Source organism: Sinocyclocheilus rhinocerous, unplaced genomic scaffold (genome assembly GCF_001515625.1).
Source record: "Sinocyclocheilus rhinocerous isolate Xijiao unplaced genomic scaffold, SAMN03320098_v1.1 scaffold1063, whole genome shotgun sequence".
Lineage (NCBI taxonomy): Eukaryota > Metazoa > Chordata > Actinopteri > Cypriniformes > Cyprinidae > Sinocyclocheilus > Sinocyclocheilus rhinocerous.
Genome location: NW_015625586.1, coordinates 403,929 through 426,343, shown reverse-complemented (window position 1 = coordinate 426,343; position 22,415 = coordinate 403,929). Strand labels below are relative to the sequence as shown.

Here is a 22,415-nt window from a genome sequence, read left to right as displayed (position 1 = left end):
CCTTTATCACTGCTTAGAATACTATGAAATATGTTGCGTGCCTTATTCTGTGTAAGAAGCCACATCATCTCACAGAAGGATTTATTTCAAACACTCGACTGACGTTATGAAGTGAGTTTGGAGTAAAAATACGTTATTAAATGTGGTGTTTTCACGGGCTTTCAGATGGAACAGCATTTACTACACAGAGCCGTAGTTCACTGAGAAGCTACGCAAACAGCTTTCATAATCGCAGAACAATTTCTTCAATTTCATTATTGCGCGATTATATCGTCTGTGATTATGAACGCGATTTTGCGTAGCTTGTCAGTGAACTACGGCTCTGTGTAGTAAATGCTGCTCCATCTGAAAGCACGTGATGGAGATTTACTACTAATCACAGAACCGGCTTTACTGACAAGATGCGCATGACAATCGCATTCGATTAATCGTGCAGCCCTATGTGCAGGTAATTGCTTTTATTGGCTGATACCAATAATTATAAGAATGTATAAAGAATTTGGTTACTGGAACCGAGCAACAAAAATAAATAGAACAAGTTATGAATAACCCATTTCCCAAGATCCCAACCCTAGTAAAAGGACAGTGTGAATTTGAGTCTATGGCTGCATTCCAGTCCATTTTTTTTACGCCCTTCACTCGCATACTTCCCTTTACGTCATTGATTACGTTGCATGAGTGCCCACTACTGGCGGAACCCTTGGAATGGGCTGAACTGGAACGTCACTTAGAATCTTAGAATCTACTATGGAGTTGGATTATTGTTTACATTTTCCCCCTTATGAATTTGTTTGGTGCAGCATTCTATATGTAAATAGGTATGCTTGGGATGTTAGAAATGTAAAAAAGAAATTATATATTATAGAGTTGTTTGGGGATAAATTAAACGTGATCTGCAATGACGTCATAATCGTGTTGCATTGTTGTCTATGGATCGGCCTGAAGTGTACATATGAAGCAGACTCGCTCCCTCAGTCAAAATCGAGGGGTCGAGGGTCTGTCCATATAAACTTCCCTTGTCCACTTCATGAAGTGGAACGCACTTCAAAATGGCAGCGGGCATTCCCCTGAGGGGAAGTGCTTAGGGAAGTTCGCGAGTGCGTGTCTAAAAGTGGACACTATTCTCTACATTAGTCCACTAAGAAGAGAATGAAAACAAGTGAGTGAATTCAGACACTGAGTGCGCCGAACAGGCTGCTGCTTTTGCATAGTTTGTGCTTGATGTTTAATAATAATCATTTCAAAATTAGTTAAACCAGTTAAACTATTTAATAATCAATTAAAAAGATATTTATACCTGTATGATATTACTCTGTACCCACATGAGCAAGCAGGCGCCATCTTCTGGCAAGATGCGGGAATTCATTCGTCACAACCCTCACCGTGCGTTATGGGTATTCTCAAGCCGTTCAGTGTACATCAGTGGTATTTTCATTATTACAGTGCATTATGGGATTGAATGAGTGCACTCGATAATGTCCACTATGGTTTCAGACACGACTACAAATGTCTGTCCCCTCTAATTGCACCCTATTTAATCCTTAAATGCATGAATGTTTCGCCAATCATTATTACATATTCGGGTCTTTAGCGAACCGGACCTATATATACAGCACGGATGGATCTTTAACTGCTGCAATAGCAAAAAACTCTCTTGATATTTTAAGAACAATTGCAGAAGAATAAAATACCTTACCTTTTGAAACTTAAAAGGGTTAAATTTAAGCAGATGATTTTACCATCGCTGTCATCGTCAGAGCACCCTTCCACAGTACATTCAGCATCTGCCTCACATTCACGATCCCAGCCACATTCTCAAAACTATCGTTTTCAATTACTTCATATTCAATATTTTGATCACTGGCAGCTTATTCACCACATCCAGCATCAAATGACAAATGACAATATCAACGGGTCTCTAGCGACCCTATACACTTTTTTACAAAAAATTAATCAGAAAACTGGCATTCTTTTATATTTTACTATTTTTTTTCTTGTTATATTGTTTATAATTAATAGATTGAGGAATGCTATGAAAGTTGATGTCTAACTTAAAAAAATTAAGGAGGGAGAGGGTAGAGAATGATGTCCCGGGTCGCTAAAGACCCGAGGTATGCATTTAAGGATTAATGGTATAGGGGATGATTTTGGACACAGTCTAATGGCGCTTTTCCACTGCGTGGTATGAGTCGGCTCGGCACGACTCAGCTAAGCTCGGTTTGCGTTTCCACTGCAGTTTAGTACCTCTTTAAGTGGGCGGGATTATACACGTCACGGAAATATGTATTTGATATGCGCCAGTCAGCTGTAAATTTAATTGTACAGCCTACTATGCACTTGAACACAATGTAAAAGCCTTAATTTTGTGTTCAATCGTCCAAGGTGAATCTTTAGCATATATATTATTTTGATAGATGACGACCGCTGTGGTTGAATCAGGTTTTGATTAGTCTTGAATGTACAATGCATGCTTATCAGAGGGAAATACTTTGCATATGATTATGTATGTATAGGGAGGTGTACGGGAGTGGAAACATAATGTGTTGGAGCACAGCTTGAGGCATTTGTAAGTGTCATGAATACGCAGTTACTCACACATAAACCCTGCTAAATACATAACTAAGAGAGAGAGAGAGAAAAAAAGGTTGTCATACTTCTACCTCCGCAGGCATCCCAGCACCCGCCTGTGTACCTAACACTTTTTAATTAGTGGTGGGAGGGCAGATATTTAATTAGTGTTAAGAAGGCAGACAGCGCTGTGAAGAACAAACTGGGAGGCGTGTAAGATTAAAATGTTTGCTGTTACGATAAGAGATAAATGCAGCATCTATTTTGCGATTAAATTAATCTGAAGCAAAGTCTTATATTCTTCCTACAGAAGCTTAAACATTTTTTGTCATTTTAAATCTTAACACTGTGTCATATCTTCAGTATAAAGTTCATCTGACCTAAAGAAGCAAACCCAAGAAGACCCACGGACGCAGATTATACCTATATGGGGGGGGTGGGGGAAATTGCATATAATTATTTACCAGCAGTTGGTGTGGTTGCTTGCTAGCATGGTGTGCTTAGTAAGGGACATAAAAACCAGCTGGAGCTTACTGCTAGAGCTCATTACCATGCACCACCTATTATGTGTTATAATCCCTGATAAAACCCACAGCACACCTTTGGTTTTGAGACTTTAGTCTTTGCAACTTCAGGGATCTTATCTATGCACAATCAGCTTGTAACACTCCAAAGAGAAAGGAAAACTTGAAATCGCATCATATGACCCCTTTAATCACATAAAGCGTCTTGCAGCTAAATTAGAGGCAGGATGTTAAAACTTTAGAGTCTAATTATAGGCCATCAGTGTATTCAATCATCAAATATTAATTTAATGATTCATTAAAACATTAATGTACATGCAGAGAAACACTACAGACTTTCTTTTTTTTGTAAGCAAGAGGCAAATAATTTTTCCCAATAAGGTTCATTTGTTAACATTAGTTAACTACATTAGTTAACATGAACTAAGAATGAACAATACTTCTACAGCATTTAATAACCTTAGTTAATATTAGGGTTGCTCCGATCAAGATTTTTGAGGCCGATCGCCGATCACAGAAAGCAGTATCTGCCGATACCGATCACCGCTACCGATCTTTTTAAAGCCTTCTTTTTATTATTTATAACTATTTATAGTGATACTCCAATCAGGATTTTTAGACATTTATTCAGGGCCTGAATTTCATTTTTGAAAATGGGGGGAATTCCCCTCTTAGGTGTCTCTTGTGAGAGGGGAAGCAGCTTTCACACAGGAGTCCGTTACTGATCCGTGGCTGTTTACCACAAACACAACATTTATCCGTGAGAGGGGAAGCAGCACGGACTGTGCTTTCACACAGGAGTCCACTACTGATCCGTGGCTGTTTACCACAAACACAACATTTATCCATTATTTTGATTTCAAATCCAAACATTGTCACTGAAAATGCTTTTTCAACATTGTGAATATTTTTTTTTACACAGTACAGTAATACAATCTTTCAAACACAATAAATATAAGCAACACATTTACACATAAAACTTAATTTTGCATTTACTTCTAGATTTATATATTAAGTTGCTCAAGCAAGTGGCAAAACATTTAAACTACTTTTCTTACGTTATCACAAACTTACCATTGACAGAAATAGCCAGCTCTACTGCCTTTTCTTTTGCATTTAAATCTTTATTACAAGCAATACTTCGGTTCGTAAAGAACTTTGTTTTCCTACCTCCACGAGTGCATCTATTATTGCCTTGTTTATCTAAAAGTGCTATTTTCCTTTAAACCTAGCCAAAAAACCATATGTGTTGACTGTGAAACACAGTAGACTTTAATAATATGCATTTATGGTGTAATTACTACACTTTCGTGTCAATCCATGTTCATATTTACTGCAAACAATGCACTGTTACTTTAATTCAGCACTTGCAGTGCAACAAACATAGGCTCGGTGCGGAAACGATGTCAGCACTGCAGCAGACGCACCGCTCCTGGAACGCACTGCCGGACAGTAACCGTGTACAGTGTGCACGCTTTAATCCGTTAACATGAGCACAGAAAAAATATGCACCAAGTATGCACTGCAAACGGAGTAATGTGAACCTGGCATTATGTGTGTCTCCAGGAGAGCGTGCGAGCGTTTTCGCTGTGCTTTTAACCAGTTTGTTTATCAAACTAATGATATGCTTCTTTACAGACCACCCTGTAAAACATACATTAATGCTATGTTAGTCTTAATAAGACAGGGAATTTGGATAAAATGAGACACTTTCTAACAGATTGCGATTTTTTTTTTATATGATCTGTCTGTATCGCATACTAGTTTATTATTAACTTAAGGTATTTACATTTTTAATAATGATAGATGATTAACCTTAAAGGGATAGTTCACTAAAAAATGAAAATTTGCTCACCCTCAGGTCATACAGGATGTAGGTTACTTTTTTTCTTCAGTAGAACAGTAAGGAAGATTTTTAATTGACCTGAGGGTGAGTAAATTAACAGCAAATTTCCATTTTTCTATTTTTGGGTGAAAGTCCAGTTTCAAATTTTATAAATTCATCAAAAAATGACGGTTAGAAAGCCAAAGATGTCATCTGAACATTTATTGGTGACTTTAAAAGAAGTAAATAGTAACCCTTCACAGAAAACGCTCTTTACACTTCAACACTATGAAATGAGGTGAGATATTAGGTACATGTTGACTATAGCAGGCACCTCCACACTGAAACTAGAAGAAACACCTTCAGGGGAAACATAGCTGTAGATTGCATCATGAAAATACCTTATAAATGGCAATGTTTGAGTCAGCTAAATGCATTTTTCTTCAAGGAAGACTGTTTTTCATACTGACACTGACAGCCTTGATTACTGTGGCTTTTAGGCAAAAAATATACATATAGGAGATGAAATTACAAAGGTGTTAAAGGGGAAAGGAGTGAGAGAATGAAAGGAGAGATATATTGAGCACAAGTGTGAAAGGGAGGGGTAGGCATGCTGGAAAGGTGAGATAAAGAGGACTGGCAGGAGGCTACAATCAGTACCGCTGCTCCCTATACGCAGAGTACGCAGTTTGCGTAGGGCACCAACATGCACCATCCCAATTGCTCAAAAAAAGAACTTTTGTTCTATATTAATATTAACATGTATATATACATAAATAAAAATATAAACGGCATTTTACGGTGAACGCAGTAGGCTAAGCACACGTGACGCGCCATTCCCGCATCCGCGCCCGTTCGCACCTCATGTTTGCGGCTGAATGGAAATTATCATAATTAATGGACAACTATGCCCGTGAAAAGACATCAGCAATCCGGTGCCGAGAAAAGAAAAAGAAAAAAAGATGAAGCCCGTGCATCACTTTCAGGTACATTCATCAACTTTTTTGGCTGTTGACGTTAACAACGTGTTTTAATGTCTAATACTTCACCACCACCAACGCATCTATGTTCTCTCTGAGTTTCCATGTTCCCTTACGAAAGTTAGCCATGGTTTTACTACAAATAAAACCAAAAATCATGGTTCTTGTAGCCATGGTAACCACAAATTAACCATGGTTTTGTTACTTCAAATAATAGTTTACAAAGTATTAAGAAAATATATTTTTTGTGGTTATAAAAACAGACCTAAACCAACAACAACCTTTAAAATGACTTAAAATGCATTATATAAAAACAATGAGGCAATAATGATTGGTTAATTAATAATTATATGGTTTCATTGAATAACACTGTTTATTTTGTATTACATTATGTATTTTAACTATTTATGTACAGTGGGTATGGAAAGTATTCAGACCCCCTTAAATTTTTCACTCTTTGTTATATTGCAGCCATTTGCTAAAATCATTTAAGTAAATTTTTTTTACATTACATGTTATTACAAATGCCTGCAAAGGGAGCCAAAGGCCTGGTAATTGTTGTTGATGCACCTACAGGACGATCAAATCCTTGTTTAATATTGACCAAACATTTAATTCAAATATTCACTTAATCTTTCATTTTTGGACACCTTTTTGTGAGATGACACAGCCTCTATACCTCAATATCCTATAATTTCTTTAACAAAGACATGTGGACATCACAACCCTTACCAAAATTAACCATGATTTTATCATGGTAAAACTGCTTAATTTTCTTTTGCGTGATTTCTGAATGCTTGATACTATAAAATCAATCAGACAACTCTATTAATAAAATCATAGCCATAGGTAACTGTCTAGAGCTACAATTGTAATTTGTAAGTAATACAATTTAATTACAATTTATTCATTTATTTACTTGTATATTTTATTAAAGTTCTCTTTTGACCCCTATAGTGTTTTTTTTTATGTTGTATTTTTTTACTTCCATAATTTTTGAGGGGGGGGGGCACATACAATTCTGCTTAGGGCACCCATTTGTCCAGCAGCGGCCCTGGCTGCAATGCACAAAATGAAGAAAAAAAATATTAAGAGAAGAACATGTGCTGTGGAGGATACAAATTCTCTGATGCTTGAGGCTGTGTGGTCCACATTTAGAGACCCACTAATAGCAATTAAACCTATGAGTTTAGTGACTCATCTATGAAAGCATGTTTCTCAATGATTAACGAGGCCTACGATCAATCAGTTCCAAAGAGAAATACAAAACTTGTGTTAAGAAAATAAGCAAAGAATAAGACAAAAAAAAAAGAAGACAAAATGACCCAAGATTTGATGATTTTTAAAAGGCCGCCCATTTTTGACCAGGAACACCAAATTAGATATAGGATTTTCAGCACAACACAAGGGTTAAGTGAGGGCCGCAGATAAGAAGTGAGAGGTGTTGCAGTGGAAGTTCTCATTAAGGATAATTCAAGATCTTTTTTGTGTGGGAACATCTGCTCAGTTTTACCTAATGTTGGGGTAAAGTGATTAGTGATCCCCTACGGGAGTTTTGCAAAGTCACACACACAGCGTTTACACGTCTGGTGCGTTTTGTGTTCCACTGTTGTATGTGTAATATGCTGAATCCCTTAAGAGACACTGTTAATTAAACAGACAGACTGGCATGTCCTGCTGAGGCTCTGGGGGAAGCTGGAAGTGTACAATGTATCATTGCACAACTATGTGAATGGAGTGCCATTAAACGGAAAGAGATCCTGGATGCAAATCACACATAAGGCATAAAGCTGTGTTGAGAACTTGCAGAGACTGGTTGTGCCATCAGAGAAAGATGGCGCCACAAAGTAATAAAAAGAAAACAACACAATCATCTTTTACATTGTTATGGCTAAGTACATGATAAACAAACATGTGATTCTGAGGCCAGTTCTTTTTAATGAATTTGGTTCACAAATCCGCCTGAATCAAACTCATGAGCTTCACTGGTCTGAATCATGGTCTTATTCAGTCAGACTGAATTATTGACTGAATCAGCTCAGTAAGTTAACAACTGACTACAAGATATTGGCTGCGTCTGAAAGCTGATAAATGTTGCCTTCTGAGGATGCACTGCCAGGTAGGAAGGCATCGAGGCATGTCCGAATCCAATGTCAGCTTCACTTCCCATCTGAGATGCTTTCATCTGATGGATTTTTGAAAGCAGCAGAGATGTATCCCTTGCTGCCTTTGATATCCCACAATCCTGTGCGTTCCATTTAGTGATGGTTGAGCTAAAAAAATAAAGATGGCATCTGAAAGTTGCACTTGGTGGCTAGTTTGTGTGTAAATGTATATTTCTGACCAACGTTTTGCACTTTTGATGTTATTTCTAGTGAGAAATCAGTATTTTAGTAATTTAATATTCGCTTGGTTATCACCAAAGCTAGTTCTATTTTGTTGCAGATAATTAAGCCGTCACACTGCCTCAGAAACCTTTCAGAAATCAGTTTTGTGAGGTGATTGTGCACAAACGCTGCCTGCAAAGTCATTGCCCGATAAAGCAGTGAGGCAACAAGTGAGCAGCCTAAGCTTTCAGACACAGTCATAATGTCCAACTTAAATTGCATCAACGACTGTTAATATTCCTTTCAAAAAGTAACAATAAAAATGCAACAATAGAAACGCTCTTCATTTTGTGTTAATTCACTTTAACCATTCTTTGCTAAATATATTTTTTATTGTTTATTAATTTAATTTATTCAAAGCATTTCTTTTATAATTCCTGATGTTGCGCCACTGAAATGGAAATATGACTTCCAATATTTTATTAGTTCTATTTTGTCATTTTTTATTTAATGCACACTACACTCTTAAAAATAAAGGCGCTTCACGATGCCATAGAAGAACCTTCTTGTCTAAATGGTTCCATAAAGAACCTTTAACATCTGAAGAACCTTTCTGTTTCACAAAAGGTTCTTTGTGGCGAAAGAATGTTCTTCAGATTATAAAAAGATAAGAAAGAGATGGTTCTTTAAAGAACCTTTGACTGAATCGTTCTTTGTGGAACCAAACATGGTTCTTCTATGGCATCGCTGAACCTTTTAAGCACCTTTATTTTTAAGAGTGTACTGTTTAAAAATGTAGCTTCAAATTCTTTTATTCAGCAAGAATTTATTAAATTACAAAAGTGACAGTAAAGATGTTTATATTGTCACAAAAAAAATCTATTTCAAATAAATGCTGCAAGAGCAGTATAGGGTGCGCAGGGCACAAACTAATGCAGGGTTAACAAAAATGGTACAGCAACATTACAGACTAACTAAAGTTGAAAAAGTAAAAAAGCATAATAGGACCCCTTTAAATATTTCCACACATGCTAGCATAACAAAATGTACAGTATTTACTAGTTGCCATATCAACACTATACAGAGAAAAATATCTTCATATATTTGCCCACACTGCTTTGAACGATGCTGTATGTGTTGCGATCAGGACCTTCCCAAGCATGGTTGCAATGTGTTCATTGTCAAACTCCAAAATTAGATTATTTTTAATTCTTAAAAAAGGGCATTAATATTATTATTGGCTTCTTATTGAGATAGGACAGTAGAGAGATGACAGGAAAGCACTGGGAGGAGAGAGGGGAGCAGAATCAGCAAAGGACCTCGAGATGGGAATCGAACTCGGGTTGCCTTGAGCGCAGTTGTGCTGTACGTCGATGCACTAACCAGGAGGCTACTGGCGCCAACAAAAATAAAAATAAAAATAATAAAAAAGGGCATTATTTTATTTGAAAAAGTAAATTTTATTTTATTTACAAAATAATTTAGTTTGTCTTGTGTATTTTTTCATTAGATCAGATAACATTTTAAGCTGTCATATGGTCATGTTACAACGTGTCCCTCAGATGTTACAATGCACCCCACCTATGGGGCATTTTGTCACATTTCAGTTCCATTCTTTTGGGCTAAATAAAGAAAAACTTACACACTGCAATTATGAAACAAAACCACATATTTGTACTAGACAAGTGTGAAATTAATGTGGGAAAAAATTATACTCTGAACCCCATGTGGAATAACACAAACTGAGAAAGTCAAAAAGTGTTAGTGTTATGCCCCATTCTCCCCTAGTGCTCTTGTGGTTCAAAATAACTAGCTTCACAATCATTACACTTGGAAGTGTGCGTACATGTGTTTGTGTGTATTATTGGAAAACACAACTAAGGCAGTGTGCTCTTTACAGCTGAGCTCCTTCAGGCAGAAGATTTAAATGGCATATTTCACATTATTTAACAGAAAACACACACACACACACACACCATGCATCCAGGCAGTTTTTGAAGCTTTGTCATACAGCTGCTGAGTCCATTTGTAAGACAGCAGTGAGGTGACAGAGGCAATCCAGAGGCAAGAGGAGAATGCCAGCACAAGCGCTCCAGAGGAGCATTTTTATAAATGAATGCAATAATAATGTTGCCCAGAATTTCTATGAATGGTAATGTACTCTGATGAAAAAAAACAAGTGGCCTGCAGAAATGTCATTTTTAAACACGGAGCGAACAGAGCTGGGCGAAGAGTATATTTAAAACAGAGAGGTTAAACCCACCCTAGCTCTTGCTCTCTCATCTATCTATATAAACACACACATACACACAAACACTGGAGCATATTCATCAAACCATGCAGAAATTGTAAATGACTTGAGGGAAGAGAGACAGACTGCTCTGAATACACACACGCTACAGCCATTTACATACACACAATACAGCTCACATTTATGCACAGTACACAGAAAAGGCCAGTATTTCACAATCTTCGAATGCATCATACACACATACGCGCTTCATCTTAAAACTGTTAAGAAATGGATCACAGACTGTGTATGTATGTGTCCATGTAAAAGGGTGAACGGGATTAATCTCCCCAGCAGCCCTTCCCCCAATCCAGTCTTTCTCTCGGCTCTCCCTCTTCCCTTATTCATCTGTTCATCTGTGCCTGTGTGTCACTGTTAACTTCATCCATCCTCATCCTCCCGCCTTCATCTTTTCCATCAAACAGGATTTTTGGGGGTTATGCAAAGCATGTTTGCTGGACTGGTAGCTTCTTTACTGAACTGTGTAAATCAAATTATATACACTACACTTTCTCCCAAAACCCTGCGATTATGAGCCCTTCACCCACTTTTCATGTCCAGTTTCCTACTGTTTCATGCCAGACATCTATTGATGATACAGTGAATGACCAGTGTAAGCACATCTCAAGAAGGTGTGCAGTTCAGCAAAAAAATGTGAATTGATTAACGAGTAAGAGAAAAGAGATTGCAAAACAAAAGTTCAGACAAAAGCCACTCAAAAATGATATCCCCATTACACTATGAAACTCAACATAATTCATTCGTCATTAGCAGGTTTATATACACTGCTGTTCAAAAGTTTGGGGTCTTGGGATATTTTAATGTTTTTGAAATAAGTACTCACCAAGGCTGCATTTTATTTGATAAAAATACAGTAAATATTGTCAAATATTATACATTTAAACAACTATTTTCTGTTTTAATGTTTTTACATGTAATTTATTCCTGATGCAAAACTGAATTTTCTGCATCATTTAAGCCATCAGTGTGTCACATGATCCTTCAGAAATCATTATGATACGCTGATTTGCTGCTCAAGAAATTTTATTATGACCAAAATGAAAACCAGTTGTGCTGCGTAATATTTTTGTGAAAACCGTGATATGTTTTTCAGGATTCTTTATGACATTATAAACTGACACTCGGAAATCTGACTATTGTAATTCACTATAATGTTACTATTCAAGTGAAAAGTCAATCTGTTGTTCATCCTCACCAAAAACAATTTGTGCTTGCATTTGGCACTTAGGATGTGTTCATTTCAGACCCTGCTCACGTCCTTCACCTTCATCATCCTATCTCACCCTAGACGTCCATTATCATCTGCTGCTCCAAACTGACCTCCATCCTGCCTCTCTGATCATTATTCAGCCACTTTAGCCATATACTGTAGTCTTATTAACTAGGAGGAATAGTTCATGAATATATACAGTATATATGTGTGTGTCTTTGTGCCTCCAACTTAAAAATGGGTTAACTGTGGGTAGGATCTTAATTCTAATACATACACAAACACAGGTGTTGCTGTTGGAGAAAATGGCTCATGATGCAAATAGACAAGGATCAAGAACTAGGCCTACACACACAAACACTTACAGAGAATATGGTATTGATTGCTGTCATTTCTGGAGCTTTTGTCTTTATTAGACTGCTGTTAAATTGATGAGAATCAAAGCGATAATCGTTACCGGTTACACAAAGACACTTAAATACACACACTGCTACACAAGCTCGTGGCTCGAATTTGGAAAGCCCAATGTTTGAAAGTTAATATGGTAAATATAATAATTAATACAACATAATCCTCTTGTAATGATACACATGCAAGCATTTAACATTATGTTTATGATCCATCATCTCCTAATTACAGATTTAGAATAAATTGCTTACAATACTGCCCAAGTATGTGTGTTCAGAGCCCAGCCCACTGGATTAAAAGGATGAGATTATTATTTTTTTCCCGATTGCAACATCATGCCTTTATATTATGCATACAGAATGACGTAAGCAAACAATGTTTAAATGATCTGTAAAAACTAAATTAGCTTTTAGTCTGCAAGTGTAAATGAGGAAGTTTATGAACTGCACCGCACAATTGTTACTGACCTGAGAAGCCATGAGTTTTTGACCAACGGGGCTGATGAGACAGAACAAAAAATTTTGCTGTAGTCAGTCAACAAGCTATTACATCATCATCATTTTATTATATTTCTATATAAAATGTGGCAATAAAAACATGCATGAACAGCAGTGTGATAAAGCTTAATTTGAATGATTTTGTGAATGTGTATCTTTAACTACACATGGTCAATCACTACTGTTCAGAAATTTGGGGTCAGAAAATTGTTTCTTCAGCAACGATGCATTAAATTGATTAAAAGTGACAGACATTTATAATGTCATAAAAGATTAGCCTACTATTTCAAATAAATACTGTTCTTTTGAACTTTCTATTCATCAAAAAAAAAAAGTCCTGAAACAAATCAGTTTCCACAAATATATTAAGCAACTGTTTTCAACATTAATAATAAGAAAAGTTTCTTAAGCAGCAAATCAGCATATTAGAATGATTTCTGAAGGATCATGTGACACTGAAGACTGGAGTAATGATGCTGAAAAATCAGCGTTGCCATCACAGGAATAAATTACATTTTAAAATACAGTATATTACAATAGAAAACAAATCGTCATAATATTTTACAGTCTCATCAAATCAATACAGCTTTGGTGAGCATGAGAGACTTTTCAAAATCTTTAAAAAATATTACTGACCTAAAACAAATTAAATGAGTAATTCATTCGACTGATTCAAAGCAATAACTTCTAGGTCTTTTTGGAGTGATTCAGTAAAAGAAATGGCTAAAAAGAGTCATTTGTTTATAAATCAGACTGTTTGAGCACAGTATTTTTGCATGCAGCCAGTAAAATCATGTTTCTTATTGTCTTCGTATTTTTCCCTTGAGCTATACTTTTAAAATCTCATCACATTCAACTTAAGACTGCAAACACACAAACTGGGTAATATCTTTTTTTCCTTTGTCGTGGAGTAGCACTGCCGCTGAATAGCGATGCAGGAAACAGCACTGTATACACACACATGCACACATAATTAATCAACACACACAGGGACTGAATTAACTCAGGGGAACTGTGAATATTACCTCAGCTCACCTCATTATCTCTCTTCGTTTACTCATTCATGGACTCTATCGCTTCTACTTATCACCCATGCTTTTGTTATTTGGCCTGCCTATTCATTTCTTCATTCCAGTCTTTCTACACCTGGTATTAATATCTGTCTGAGTTGATCAGATCACAAGTGGTCAGACGAAACAGATTTCATTTACACTTAAAATAACACGCATCTCAAATGCACCTCTGATGTTTTTGAGCAGTGATTACATTACGTGCTATGCAGGATGTGGCACTAAAGCTTTAAACAGGGTTGTGTTCGCCATTTCACGATGGAGTAATGATTTAGTGAGGGTCCACAACCACGGCTTTGCTTTGAAGGCAAATTCAGCAAGACTGCACTATGTTTGACAATATATTCTGCCCTGCAGACTTAAAAAAAACAATTCTCCACTGGACCTTGTGCATAAATGTGGCCAAAAACCTGATATTCCAAACACATTGTTGGAAATATTTGCCCTTGCACGTCAACACTAATATATACACAGCTTGGCCCTAAAACATCTTTCACACAGATGTAAACAGTAGAGCTACACATGGCTGTTGCCTTGACCTCAAGCTGTAGTCGCTGCTCTAAAACACAGCACCATTATTGGTGACATCATCTTCTAGTAGGTACTGCAGGAAAGCCCCCTGCTGAAATAGGACAATAATATTTACAGGTATTTTCCACCTTTGTACTAACTGCAGGAAAGAGCAAGTCAGGTGTCTGACGATCCTCTACACTTTTGTGAGGTAAACGATATGGAGCACATAAAATCCCAAATCCATACTCTACAGATTTAACGCTTAATAACATGAATTATGTATAAACTTAGTGTGCCATCTTGCACCTTGACTGCTAAAGCAAATCCTCAGCTGAAGCATATTAGTGCAGCATCTGCTTGTTATGCGACATATAAACGCTTGCATGTGCTCTACCGCACCTTCCTCTCAACCTCAATAACTGTGTCTTAAAGCTGATTCTTGCGCTAAAGCTTCTTATGCTGAAGTATCTGTCACCGGTGTTTAATAGTCAAATTGCATAAATCCATTTTTATGCTTTGCTTAATGAATAAAAACATTGTAATTCTCTTTTCAGGTGCAAAAGCTTCCAAGAACACTGCAAAAAAAAAAAAATTCTTATTCATTTTGTCTTGTTTTCCCGTACAAACATAAAAAAAATAAAAATAAAACATACGCTGTAAAAATGATTTTTTCGAAGTTGTGAATAAAACAAACCAAGCTTATTGGAGTATGTTGTAAAGAAAATACAATTTCAGTCTTTCTATTTCAATAAACAATTACCCTTGTACACCGGTAGGCAGGGTGCGAATTACACAGAGACCTGTGTTTTAAATAGGGCTATCAAGCAATTCTTTTTAAAAATCTAATTAATTACATAAAGTTATTAATCAAATGAACCTCAAATTAATTACATTAATTAATTAATAACTTTATCTTTAATTAATCGGCACATGATGTGTTACAGGTAAGTTATCATTGTGTTAAATTAGAAAATCTAGAAAATTAGAAACATAATAGTATCATGAAGTGAGAAACAGCTTAAAATGAGTAAAGGAGAAATATTGTAGTCTCCATGGGAAACGGTGACTTGCCAAAGAGAGGATTTCTCCCAAATCTGAGCTTTAAGCCTTTGATCAAGGTATGTGCGAGAATGTGTGACTGTGAGTGCGTTTGAGAGAGCGAGTGCCGCAGCTATGTGTTCCTCCACTGGCGACTCACAATGCCATATACCTGCAGATGATCCCACAGTAAATGAAAGCCATGTCTGAATTCAAAACTGAGATTAGACTCGAACAATGGAATTCCATTTCCACGGACACAATCATTCCCAAAGGTAAACAATGCAATTCCATTACGGTTTTAAACCATGGGAAAATTCAGGGGTTATTTTTGCAGGAATTGCCCTCTATGTTGCAATAAATTCTCTGGCAAATGTTTTCTTTTCCTCTCTTTCCTCTTTACCTTACACACTCTTACAGCATAAACACTCCGGCAGACAATATAAATCAACAATGTTTGTAGGTAGGAGAAACTCCACAGAATACGTCTCACCTCATTTTCTATTTTTAAAGGCAGAGTTAAAGGTTGTTTGTCTGAGGGGCACTTGCCCTGTTTCCTCTACTTCTGTCCATCTTTCCTATTCATGTCTTGCCTTAGGAAGAAACCAAGATGAAAAAAGTGACAACATAAGGGGAGACATTATAAACACATCAAGCTATTTAAAACTAAAGAGAGATTTGAGGTTCAAGGACAGAGGGGATCAAAATGAAAGAGAAGGCCAGGGAGGAAGAGCCGCGGAGCAGACGCAAAGATGCTGGGTTAGCGTTAGCACGCTAGCATATGTGTCGCCAGCGGCCTTTTTCCTCGTCTAGAGCACATGGTGGCCCTGCGCTCTGATTGGCTCGGTCCTCGTGGCCATGGAAACCCAGCCATGGGTGAACGATACCCCCTCTGAACATGACTTGGGGAAAAGACAGGAAACAAGGACATCTCTCTCTCACACACACATTCAGTCTAATACTTTCTGACCTGTGTTGGAGGACTCATGTTTCGTGTTGATGATATAACCAAGGGGTCTGTCACTGCGCTCATGGCAGGATCACTGAGGGAGAGTTAGAGGTGAACGGAAAGGAGAAACAGATCACACGGAAATGAAAAAGTGCAAAAGCAGCTTGTTTTTCCTGTCTCCTTTCTTGTACTTTGTTCTTGATTTACTCTTGCTGTAAAAGGAAAGCGTTGAGCTAGAAGAGACATCCCAGAGAGATTCAATAATTAAGCTGTTAATGATCTGATTCAAATCGATGACTGTCTGAGACTTCTTGTCTGATTCAGCAACAGGACCAAAACAAGAGTAATTTATTAATGAATCGAACATCATTGGTCATGTTGTTTTTTTTTTTTTTTTTTTTGCTCTTGCAGCCAGCAAAGACAACATAACAAAAATAAGTTTATTGTCTATTTACCGTCTTTGACAATTTTGTCTTTTTTTTCTACTGGCACAGTAGGACCAGCAATTCAGATTTATATTTGCCATGTAATTTTTCCACTGGCCTCAACATAAAGAAATATACATATCTATCAATTTATATGTAAAATTTTAGATTAGCATTTATAATTTCACACTTGCAAGTTTATTAGTTTTATATTAACATTTATTATAATATTTACTAAACATTTTTGTATTATATTAAAAACATGATTAAAATATAAAATATTTATTATTAAAAACAAAAAATACTGAGAAGCAGAATTAGCTAATTTGCAAGGCACCAAAATGCAATTAAGTGATAATAGCTAGATATATCTAAAAAATTCAACATTAAACAGAAGTAATTCAAGTGTAATCGACCAGTCTCTGTTATTCTGTTTCCATCGTAACGGCGCTGGTGCCCAAGGTGGAGTCGTGTTCGGCGGGGAACTGCTAACAGACCACCGCCCTGCATTTCACTCTAGCCGAAACATGCTGTGACTCCATAACCTGCCAATAAACAAACAATAAACAGCTCTGTGGACATGTTTTAACATCCAAAATATTATATTCTGTATCTTTATGAATAAAATCATTTATTTTATGCAAAGCATCAGGCTTTTCAATCACGCAAAAAGACCGCGACACTCCTTAAAGGTGATTCACACCGCGCGCCTTTAAGTTGCTCTGCACAAAATTGAACGATATACAGCACAGTATCGATTTTATAGATAAAATAAAATGTACACAAACCTGTATTTTACTGAAGAATGCATCAATTCGATGGCGCTTAGAACTGCTCTCTCGTGAAAAGAAGACGCAAAATCCCCGCGATAAATAACTCAACCGCTGGGTTTGTCTGACCCAGGATCTGAATAACACAAAAACAACCCAAACATTGGGTTATGTCTGACCCAGGAGCTGCAAAACAACCCATACACTGGGTTGTTACATTTGACCCAGGAGCTGGGTAACACAAAAACACTGAAAGAATAACTCCAAAAAAATGACCCAAAAGGCTCAACCCAGCATTTGGGTTAAAATAATAACATGTGTAGCATTTGCCATCCTTTTTGTTGAGCCCTCATCGTACTGTTTCATGGGCCAGTTTTCACCATCACATTCAATTCAGGTGTAAAACTAACAAAAGAAAGCCAGGGCTTCAGATTCTGGGGAAACACTTTGGGATACACCACATTGTCACTTTAACGGCAAAACATCCTGTTTGTTGTGCATCCAATTAGGCATGAGATCTACAACTCTGCTCTACACTCCCAGGCAAGAGAACCAGAGAGGAAGAAATGGAGACCAGAGTCTTCAACCTAATAGATGTCCTTAGTGTTTCTGTTTTCCTCTGTCTGTCTCTGACAGGACCCAGACCTGGCTGGGTCAACAGAGCTCATGTACTTGTCTTTTTCACAGGTTATGTGTCAGCACAGAGACTTGTGCATGAGAAAGAGAAAGTTTTGAAAAATATGATGGCAGGCCATGGGAGGGAAGGCTGTAAATCAGGATGGCTTGTGTTTGTGTGTTTTATGTGGCCTCTGCTGTCTCCGTGTGTCTGTCTGTGCAGTCATCCCTCCCTGTCGCAAAGCATTAATACTGACTGCAGATTTACTCACTCAGCCACAGAAGCTGAGAATGCACACTCACGTGTGTCTGGATGGCAAAGATTCACTTCGGCACTGAGCTGTGTGGAAGAAAAGAATCACATAAGACTCCTTCCCAATGGGAATGTCACTGAGGATCTATAACTACACACACACACATAAAAAAAACATGTTGTGTGCCTCACACCGAATGATGGAGTCATTATGAATCATCATGATGATAAAGACAGCACTCCTTTGTAGAAAACACACGAGTACACACACACAAAAACTATCATAATACATCATTACAGACTCTCTTTATAGTGCGTGTGTACGGGTGAGGTTTTGCTTAGACTGTGGTTGCCAAATGCTAAAAATCTATCATTCAATGTTTGCCACCATTTATTTGAATCTCCATATGGATAACAGATTGACAGACTTTGTAACAGACTTACTGAGAGGCTTCAGAGCCTCCCCACTTATCTGATGCTGCCTCGATCTGGGTGGTCAAAACGGGCCTTGACCAGCCGGAACGAGCCAGTCTGTTTTGTCTCTCTATGTGTGTGTGTGTATGTTCACATTAGAAAGCTGTACACAGGCCAGGTTCCTCAGATCAGGCTCCTGGACTTTAGAGTGCATGAGCGTGTGTGTAATTGCATGCCAGACAGAATGTGCTCCTCATCACTCTTTCACCCAGGCAAAGTGCAATTTCCATTCCTTTCTTTACTATTTTCTTTCTGCCATTACGTCCAAATGTCTACTGTGTGTATGCATGTAATAAGTCACATAGAAACATTGTTGTATCACACACTGATATGCCTAAAAGGCTTGAGATGAAAGAGGTCTAATAGAAAACGAAGAACAGAAAATAGGATGGGTGTGTGCGTGAAAGAGGGGGTCTTGACATGCCATCGTGTCTGTATGCATATCACATATATCCTATATAATCAGAATCAGAATCAGATTATATTATATATAATTATTAATATTCATACTAGATTATGATTATTTATAGATTATCCTTTAAATGATAATCTTGAATAGAATTACTATATTAATGAGAATCCAAAATAAATTTAATAAACAGGTGTTTCTTTAAAAAAATAGTTTTTTACATTTTCCACGCAATAATAAATATTCAAATACTTTGTTTATTGCATTCTTTGTTTATATCATCAGTTTTAAACCTGCAATTAAACTTGCAATTTTAATGTTTTCACTGGGTTGGAGAAAAAGGATAAACAAAATCTATATAACAAAAGATATTTGAAAATAAAATTAATTATTAAGGCATGGAAAAAATAATAGCTAATACAACTTATATCTAAAAAATATATATATTTAATTTAAATATAATATTTTTATATATTACTTTTATACATTTACATCAATAAATGTTTATAAATTTTCATATACATAAAAAATCTGACACATTTAAGCACCAGAAGTAAAACAATCACCCAAATACTTTTTTATACATTATGATTTTTTATGATATGATTTTTTTCAAAACTCACGGACACCTTTAACATGACGTTATTAAAGTTTGCAAGCCCATCAGAGCTATAAATCCATCACTGGGCAAATCAACTTGGCCAGTTTTCAAAATTATTTAAAGCAATTAAACAGGATGCATTTGAGAAATCCAGACATATAAGGCATCTACATAGCAACTTCGCAAAAGAAGAGAGACAGAACGCAGAATGAAGGCACAGGCATTCTTGGAGTGAATGTATGATTAAAAAATGAAAAAGTATCTACGGCTTACACTGGACTATTTCAGTATCACTCTCCATCTTAAAAACATCAGGTCAAAACACCTGGAATGTTTTTGATGGTTTTAAGATGACTGATTGGGTTGTAGTTTCCTTGAGTGTCTGACATATTACAGTCTGCCTGATATGAATTTTTTAAATTGACTAATAGTTGCCCTAAATCCTATTAACAGTTGTTTTTTTTTATTTTGTTTTTTTTATATTACAGTACAAAAATATTACACAAATGCTAGAAAGTGGTAGTAAAAACACACAAGAGGTATTCTGTGCCTCTACGCACCACCACCTCACCTCTGCTAATGAAATACTTTATGCTCTAATATCAGCTAATTGCTTTAATCAGATGTTTTGGTGCATAACTGTGACAAATACCTGCAAGGCTTGTTGCTGTGGAGCAGTGAGCCGAACAGATACAGTACAGTGTAGCTACATTTAACCGCAAAACATGGTGTCTGCTTAGCAGACATTAAACAGACAGACTTGGACCAAACACTGAATAAAACTAGCTGGACACTAACATTACAATATGAAAGCAATAGAAAAATAAAATTTCACTGCCAATCCCAAGACAATTGCAAGAACAATCCTCTCTAAAACGAAGATGCTTTTATGGACATTATCTGATCCCAGTGTATAATCTGACAATAGTGAGGGAGGGACTTTCCTGGAGATCTCTGCTTTATTGAGGGTGACTCTAACAAGTATATTCTGCTCTCAATCATAACTTTTTCAGCCGTTTTTATGCTTATCCGTTATAAAAAATAAGAAACAGAAAGAAAGAAGAAGAGAAAAGGAGAGAAAAAAAATATAAGGAAAAAATATATTGTCTTATTAACTACTTAGTAGAAGAGTTGAACTATTAAGGTTAGTGATCAATACATAAATCATGAATGCTACAAAAAGTGAAGAGCAAGAAACACGTCCAGTACCTCCAGGAGTCTTCGCTTAGGTTCACAACGGAACCAAAGAAAACCTTTACTAAAACCTAACCGAAATCCTCAATGTCAGCTGTGCCTGGTTAAAACCAAACAAAAGCAATGCAAGCAGAAAATGTGAAGTCTGTAATGACGTTTTGTTTCTGTCAGCAGAAAACGCTAAACCAAACCAAACGTCTTACAGTTGTAACCACATTATCAATGGGTTGCTTTGTACACAAAAGTACATGTAATTGTCCTTCATTTAAGTATTAAGCATCTAATTGATTGACACTCATTATAACCTCGCCAAAATATGGCAACGGGCTCCAGTTCTGTCATCCTCGTGCTGTTTCTCCACACAAAACATCTTGTTAGTAGGAAACACAAACGACTCTTACCGCTCTGCGAGTCTGTGATGATTATTTTAAGGAGAAGGATGCCCGGTCAAACGACGGAAGGTCCCAGAGTCTTAATCGCTGCCCAAGTCCTCCGTTAACGGACTCGCCTCCGCCTCTGTCTCTGTCTCGTCACCGCTGAAGACTTCACGAGACCTCAGAGCGCGACTCAAATCGTCCGATTTTAACATGCTGCTCGGTAACAAATACTGTTTTATTGCGAGTGTTGTTAATGTTCGCTGGCAGTCTGTCGCTCTGTTCATAAACTCAGCTGGATAAATGCAGTCATTACGAAGAAACGCTCAAACACTCGCCGCGGAATTCATGTTCGCGCGTCTGGCGCGAGCTCGTCTCGTGCCCCTACAGTATTTACCTGGCGAAATATTCTCGCGCGCCTGAAGTAACCTATTGCAGCGAACACGTGCGAACCGGCCACCCTACTAACTGTCAACAATAAATGACTGCGATTTCAAGCTGTGTCCGCGTCTCCGTCCTCGTGGGGTTCGGTTGGTTGGGACACAATGACTGCGTCAGCGGCTCACCCACGCGACTTATTTGGTTGTTTGACATGGGGAAAGGCGAAAGTGCACGACCTTGTCTGAGGGATGCTACAGCGTGTTAACACTGAAGGGGAAGCCTGACGGATGCCTGCTCACTGACCAGAGGAATTTCTGACGTTCACAAAAGGCGAAGGATGCTTGACTTGGGCGCGAGCTCGCTCTCATGCATGGTTTCCTTTGGACATAAAACCCCATTGTTCTAACCAATTAGGAACCACAGTTTGCACAAATCCCTTCACTCGATTGGGATGTTCTCCTTTATTCTGGACGGCAAGGACTGTGACTGTAACATCGAGCGTATACTGCAGTATTAAACACGTATTTATATCAATTTCATCAGGCTCCGAAAATTCTTCAAAAAGAACACAAAGAATGGCCTTCTCAGCTGCCATAGTTGCAACTCTTGCGTCATCAGAACAGGGTGTTCAACGCACCACCGTTTCCGTTGAAAAAACGTTTTGCACCATTTTTATCGGGGCTGAACGCAGCCCTGATC

The 22,415-nt window shown here is 37.3% G+C and overlaps 1 protein-coding gene across 1 annotated transcript in view; it reads right to left on the bottom strand.

Annotated features, from left to right (window-relative positions):
* Window positions 1-22,019, bottom strand: part of gjc1 (gap junction protein gamma 1) — a 33,735-nt gene extending 11,716 nt beyond the window's left edge. The window contains exon 1 of the mRNA XM_016570642.1: window positions 21,363-22,019. The gene's annotated coding sequence lies outside the window, so the exon portion shown is untranslated. The remainder of the gene's footprint in view (window positions 1-21,362) is intronic.
* Between the last annotated feature and the right edge of the window lie 396 nt (window positions 22,020-22,415).